The sequence below is a fragment of the Acomys russatus genome, chromosome 6 (assembly GCF_903995435.1).
Source record: "Acomys russatus chromosome 6, mAcoRus1.1, whole genome shotgun sequence".
NCBI classification, from domain to species: Eukaryota; Metazoa; Chordata; class Mammalia; order Rodentia; family Muridae; genus Acomys; species Acomys russatus.
In genome coordinates this window covers 28,070,112-28,077,401 of record NC_067142.1, presented here as the reverse complement: position 1 = coordinate 28,077,401, position 7,290 = coordinate 28,070,112, and the positions used below count along the sequence as shown (strand labels likewise).

General features: G+C 43.7%; 1 pseudogene; it reads right to left on the bottom strand.

The window, feature by feature from the left end:
- Positions 1-2,908: 2,908 nt before the first annotated feature.
- On the bottom strand, positions 2,909-3,035 carry LOC127191196 (uncharacterized; annotated as a pseudogene).
- Between the last annotated feature and the right edge of the window lie 4,255 nt (positions 3,036-7,290).

Genomic DNA, 7,290 nt, shown 5'->3' with positions numbered 1-7,290 from the left:
ATATATAACAGTTGGCTTCATCGTGACATTCCATATGCCATATAACAAATTTTTCACATATATATTCCCTATGGCCCTCTCTTGCCTCCCTTCTCCTCCCACGGATCCCTTTCCTGCTCTAGCTAGTTCCCCTTATACTTTGGTTCAGTTTCCTGTGTGAGTTTAATTAGAGTTACTTACAGAAGCCTGGGCACCTTACCAGTGGCTACACCATTGAAGAAATTGCCTCTTTCCTGGCAACCAATAACCACCTCTAGGTCCTGAGGAAATGGCAGGGCTTCACTGGCCCACATCCCATGACAGATTGTTGATGGACCAATCATGTGTAGGTTGTCACGTCTTGCTTTCAGAAGTATCACAGCCATGTCATGCCCAGCACTCTACCCCTCCTCACATTATTTCTGTCTCATCTTCCTCATTTGACCCACTGTGAGGAGAGTGAAGTAAATGTTTTAATAATGTTGGCTTTTTCAAAGTGTCTTCAGAAGCTAAGCAAGCAATCAAAGAACCAGCTAAGAAGACCACATCATCTTTGGCCAACACAGAGAAAGCACCACATTTCGGTGCCTAAATTGGCAATAACCTCAAGATTCTGTTGAGTTATTATAGAAATCCAAAGAGATGGAATAAGGAGGACCCCCCCCCCAGAGACTGGAAAGGATGGAGAACAACTGAAAGTCACCAGAAGGGAAAGGACAGTGCTCAGAAGATGGCTCAGTTGGTAAAGGAAATTACTATGTGTCCTGGGTAGGGTCTCTATTGCTGTGATGAAACACCATGACCAAAGGCAAGTTGCAGGGGGGAGGGGTTTATTTGGTTTACACTTCCAATTGCAGTCCATCACTGAAGGAAGTCAGGCCAGGAACTGAAGCAGGATTGGAATCTGGAGGCTAGAGCTGATGCAGAAGCCATGGAGGGATGCTGTTCACCGGCTTGCTCGCTTTTATTATAGACCTCCCAAATCACCAGCCCAGGGATGGCACCACCCACGATGGGTTGGGCCCTCCCCCATCAAGGTCTACAGCTGGACCTTATGGGAAAATGTTCTCAACCAAGGTTCCCTCCTTTCAGATAATTCTAGCCTGTGTCAAGTAGACATAAAACCATCCAGGACACTGTGCGAGCATGAGGGGCTGAGTTCCATCTCCAGAACACATGTTAAGAGCTAGGCACTTTACCAGGGAGTGAATCCCAGGCCTGGGGAGGTGAAGACAGTGTTCCTGAGCAACACCTGGGGTTTTCCCCTGACCCCCACAGATACATGTACACATGAACACCAACACATACATGTACACAAGTAAACACAAGTATACACATATACATGAAATAAAAAAAAAAAAGAGGGAAAGAACAGGATGAAGATAGTTTCGGGGGGGGGGGGGATGGCTAATGGAATTGTCCTAGGTAAGGTTAAGGCAAATTAGCAGTAAATGTGTGTGTGTGTGTGTGTGTGTGTGTGTGTGTGTGTGTGTGTGTGTGTGTTATCTACCTTTACACCTTCTTCAAAAGTAGATTTCAAGAGTCGCAAGGAATTTTACAAAAAAATACATACAACATACAATAAAATTTAAAATAAGCTAGTGAGTTGGGGATACAGCTCAATAGTAAAACACTTGCCTAGTATGTGCTCTGGGTTCAATTGCCAGTACGGCAAAACATAAAATAAGGTAAAAATAAGCTGGCATCTTAGGATTTTCTTGCTATGAAGAGACACCATGACCATGGCATCTCTTATAAAGTAAAACATTTCGTTGGGGCTGGCTTATAGTTTCAGAGGGTTAGTTCATTATCATCATGGTAGGAAGCATGGCAGCATGCAGGCAGACATGGTGCTGGAGCTGAGAATTCTACATCTTGATCTGAAGAAAGCAGAAAATTGTGTCACACTTGAGCATCTGAGACCTCAAAGCCCATTCCCACAGTGACACACTTCCTCCAACAAGGCCACACCTACTCCAAAAAAGTCACACCTCCTAATAGTGCCATTCCAATGGCCAAGCCTTCAAACGCATCAGTCTATGGGGCCATGCCTATTCAAGCCACCACATTTGGTTATATTAAAAAGGGGGGGGGGGCAGTGATGAAGTTGGAACAAAGGGAAATTATGGTTACAAAATAAGGCAAAATAGAAACTAAGGCTATTATAGATATTTCATGCCATGAAGATAATTCAACCTGATACACAAATCATTGCAAAATGAGGCAAAAAAAAAAAAAAAAAATCAAACCACTTTCTCAGGATAAGTGTAAAAGCTTACCCTGTTGCTAAGAATAAGGAGAGCTTTGAGCAGAGGATTTTGTCCTCTTTGATGAATAATAAGTACACCCAACATATTCTTAGAACAGACACATCCAATAACATAAGCAGGTATGGGGGAGGGGGTATGATCAGAAGTAGCCAGGATAACAAAACCAGGGGCTCTAAAGCAACAGGATCCAGGATCAGTTTCTACCTGGTGTAGACCAACTTGAGCACAGGTTTATTTTTTCCTTAGACACATTGGATATGAGATTTATTACTGAACGTGATTTGGTCGGGTGGAGGAGAGCACAGTGGAAGCCCTTGGCTGCTCAGGGCCCACCATTCACCTAGGGAAGCACAACTGAGGTTATATTTGACCCAACAGCCATGAGGGATGAGCCACTTCACAACTCCCATGTGTTTTCACTCATCTGCAGTAAACTTGGTGAAGCCTCGCTTCTTTGAATTGTGACTCTTTGATCGGGTAGGGAAGTTGAACTTGACTCTGTGCAGGGCCTCAGTGGCGTGCTCCTTTTTCTGCAGCTCGATGTGGGTAGACATGATGACCTGGCCAACATGCACCCTGGACAGTGTACCCTGGAGCTTCCCAAAGGCAGCCTGGCATGGGAACAGCATTGAGATCAGATTCATGAATATCCAATAGAAAACTGTGCCCAAGGTCCCTTAAGGCAACTCATGTTGGCAGCAGGCTGTGGGTACTATCATGGAGGCTGCTGTTTGCAGCCATTGTCCACCATGAGGAAAGCAACCTGATTGTCTTCGTTGACTACAGAGGGATGGGTATTTCTTTTAATCTCTAGGTGCCATTTCTATTAGTTACATTCTCGTTGATACAATAAAACTATATTATTAGGCCAAAATAAAAATTTTACATGCTTTCATGGGATCAAAAAAATATAGACTGGGTTTCTGTGGTCTATTAGATTGAAACAGCCAGGACGGTAAGTCCATTCACCTCCTCATAATAATGATTTCAAAATACACAATAAAGCCCAGCACTCTGAGGCAGAGGCAGGTGGATCAATGTGAGTTCGAGACCAGCCTGGTCTACAGACTGAGTCCAAAACAGCCAAGGCTACATAAAGAAACCTTGTCTCAAAAGAAAGAAAGAACCAAATGGAAGGAGGAGGAGAAGAAAGAAAGAAAGGAGGAAGGAAGGAAGGAAGGAAAGAACACAATAATATATTAATTGCTGAAAGGTTAAAAAGATAGTGCAAAGAAAATAAATGTTTCTGAAGTTATGGGAATCAAACTCAAGGCCTGTACATGGTGGACAAGCTGTCTGCTACTGACTTATACCTCCAGCCCCTAAGGGGAAAATGTATTTAATCAACTGTAATCCTACCACTTATGGAATGGCACTTAGAATATGTCCTTCTAGATGTGACTTGAGAAGACTCAGCTTTTCAAATATTTATGTGAAATCTTTGGGCTCATGAGCCCCAAGGATGAGACTTTGCTATCAACCCTTTAGCATAATGGTAAGATCAGATAGAAGAGCAAATGTAAAGCAGGCAATTTCTTCAGAAAAAAAAAAATTCATTCTGCACCTTTCTTGATACAGCTATTAAAATGGGGGAGTGGACTGTTCGCAAAAGGTGACTTTACAGCCAGGACAAGATATGCTATTACTGCCTTAATAACCAATTACTTTGTGATATTACTTTCATTCAGGGATGTTATACGCCTAACAAGAAGGGCTGGGACGGGGCGTGCTCTGCATTTTCATATTCATTTATTGCAATACCTCAGAGCATTAGAGAACGGCTGAGTGAAATGTAATTTTCCAGCGAGGTTACAAATCTGCAGAGTTAGGGAAACTCAAACCACAGCTTTTGTCCTAGAGAGTTTGAAATGTGACGTTAGTATGACTATTTCACATGTCAAGGTAAACCCTGCAGTGTTGAATTACACAACCGACTTACAAGAAGAAAACAGATAGAACTGGGCCTTGAGAGATGACTCAGCACTTAAGGGCACTTGCCTCCAAGCCTGGAGGGATTTGAATTCATTCCCCAGAATCACACTGTGAAAGGACAAAACTGACCTGTGTAAGTTGTCTTTTGACCTCCTGTGATGGTTTGAATAGGCATGGCCCCCACAGAGTCATGTGTTTGAATGCTTAGCCCATAGGGAATGGCACTATTAGGAGGTGTGGCCTTGTTGGAGTAGGTGTGGCCTTGTTGGAGGAAGTGTATCACTGTGGAGGTGGGCTTTGAAGTTATATATGCTATATTCAGTGTGACACACACAGGAGTCCCCTTCTGCTGCCTTTGGGTCAAGATGTAAAACTCTCGGCTCCTTCTCCAGCACCAAGTCTGCCTGCACGCCGCCATGCTTCCTGCCATGATGTTAATAGACTAAACCTCTGAAACTGTAAGCCAGCCCCAATTAATGTTTTCCTTTATAAGAGTTTCCTTGGCAGGGTCTGGAGAGATAGCTCAGGGGTTAAGAGCACTAGCTGCTCTTCTAGAGGACCCCAGTTCAATTCTCAGCACCCGCATGACAGCTCATAACTGTCTGTAACCCCTATTCTAGGGAATCTGACACCCTCACACAGACATACATACAGTTAAAACACCAATGTACCTAAAATAAAAATAAATATCTTTTTTTTTTTAAAAGAGTGGCCTTGGTTATGGTGTCTCTTCACGGTAATAGAAACCCTAACTAAGACACCTCCATATATTCATTATGTTCACACACATACACACAAAAAAATAAAATATAAATGAAGGTTTCACAGTCGGACGTGGTAACACATACTTGTAATTTCAATGCCAGCACTTAGATAGCTGAGGCAGCAGGATCAAGAGTTCAAGGTCAGCCTGAGTTTCAAAAGGAGATGAGAGAGAGAGAAAGAGACTATTGCACTAATGTATTAAAAAGACAAAAGCAGCATGACTATTCCACACACCCACGCATATCCAGCTGCAATGTAATATAAAAATAGAAAGAGGGCTAGGATGTAGCTTGGTTGTAAAGGTCTTGCCTAGTATGCATGAAACCCTGGGGTCGGTGACTAACCCTACTCTAGGCATGCTGGCGCACAGCTGTAATCCTACCAAAGACAAAGTGGAGACGAGAAGATCAGAAGTTAAGATCATCTTTCACTACATACTGAGTTCAAGGTCAGCCTAGGATACATTCAAGCCATCTTTAAAAAAAAAATTGGTAGAGGAGGGGCGGGAGTTGGAGAAGCATGTCAGTGGTTAAAAGCTCACACATTTCTTGCAGAGAACCTGAGTTCTGTTCCCAGCACCCATATCTGGCAGCTTATAACTGCCTCTAATTCCAGTTCCAGGAGATCCAAATGCCTTATATGCTTCCAGGGACAAGTGAACTTTCATGCACATACCTAGACACCAGTATACACATATACGTAATTACAATATGTTTCAAAAATAGCTAATAAATGATACATAAATAAAAATGGAAAGAGGTCAGGATATCTAAGCACAGTTTTAGGTATTAACTGAACCAAACTTAAATTGGTCAGAGACTAAAGGCATTGCAGCCACCAATCTAACTGTGTTGCTATATTTAATTTTACCTGTGCTGACAATTCACTCCAAAAGCTCTAAGACATCCTACCTAATACTCAGTGATTTCATCTCACCTGTAAGTTCAAAAGTGGGGTTATTTTAAGAATCTAAGCCTGTAATGACATCCTTACTGGTAATTATACATTGTGGGATGGATAATGATTCCCTAATCTTTTGATAATACCAGGACCCGCTCAATGAGACCCCAAGTGAAAGCAATAAGTCAGAATTTCCTTCCTTTGTGAGTCTTAGGGTCTAAATCTCACCACTGCCTTTCCATTGTTTGGGTCTTATTGTGTGAAAGGGCAGGGCCACCCTGATAAGAGCAAAGGAAAGCCTTCATACAGCTGGGAGAGGGCTGCATAGACTTCCTGCAACACCAGCACAGGGACCCTCCCTGAGGGCCTCGAACCATGGGAACTTCCTGCAGAAGAAAGACCAGCCCAGGGGCTGAGGAAGATGGCCAACTCAGCAAAATCCCTGCCTGGTAAGCGTGGTCAAGTCTAACAGGGAAAGGGTAGACCAGAGGAGGGCATGTGATCAAAGTGGCTGTATTATATAGGGCAACCCAGCCCCTGGGCTGGAGAGTTAGCAAGTAGGGACTGAGGAGGGGAGCAAGAAGTGGCCAGGTTCACTTTGTTATGTTAAATAGCTGCCTCAGCCATTTGCCAGCGTTTGAGATCCCTGGGGCTCACTGGCCCGCAGTCCAGCCAAATGGATGAGGTCCTGGGTCAGTGAGAGACTGTCTCAAAAACTAGGGTAAAAGGGCTGGGGCTAGAGCTCAGTGGTAGAGCACTCGCTTCTCATGCATGAAGTCCTAGGTTCAATCCCCAGGACTGGTATAAGTCAACAAACAACTGTGCAGTGTGGAGAGTGGCTAAGGCCAACACCTGACATCCACTCTGCCTCCTCATGCATACACCCAAATGTGTGTGAGTTCATACGTACACAACTACACAACTACACACACACATACACACACACACACACACACACACACACACACACACACACACAACCAGCTGATAACTTAACTCTCACCATCACACAGATGGGACCTAGAGTAAAACGTCTACTGACTCCAGGTAAGACTAGGTACCACAAGTTAGAAGTCCAAATGAACATCTCCCTTTGATGCTCTCAGTGTTTCACCAGTGAGGCCTACAGACTCCATGAGGAAAAGAGTCTCTCTAGGACTCCCAATGAACTGTGAGGAATTTCATCCTGTGCCTGAGGATGACAACCACACACCGTATCAGAAGGAGAAAGAGAAACACAAAAGAACAAACAACAGCTTTGAAGTCACTTCTGAAAACAGGATTGACGGATAGTCTACTCATGGGCTATTCTTCCCTTGCAGCTGTGGTTGTCACATTCCTTGGACGAAACGTTGCTCCTTTTCCAGAGCCTGATCTGTTTATGAGAGCTTCCAGCCACAAATATGTGGTCACTGAAGCCTCCTGCCCTCCCTGTACTTTTCAT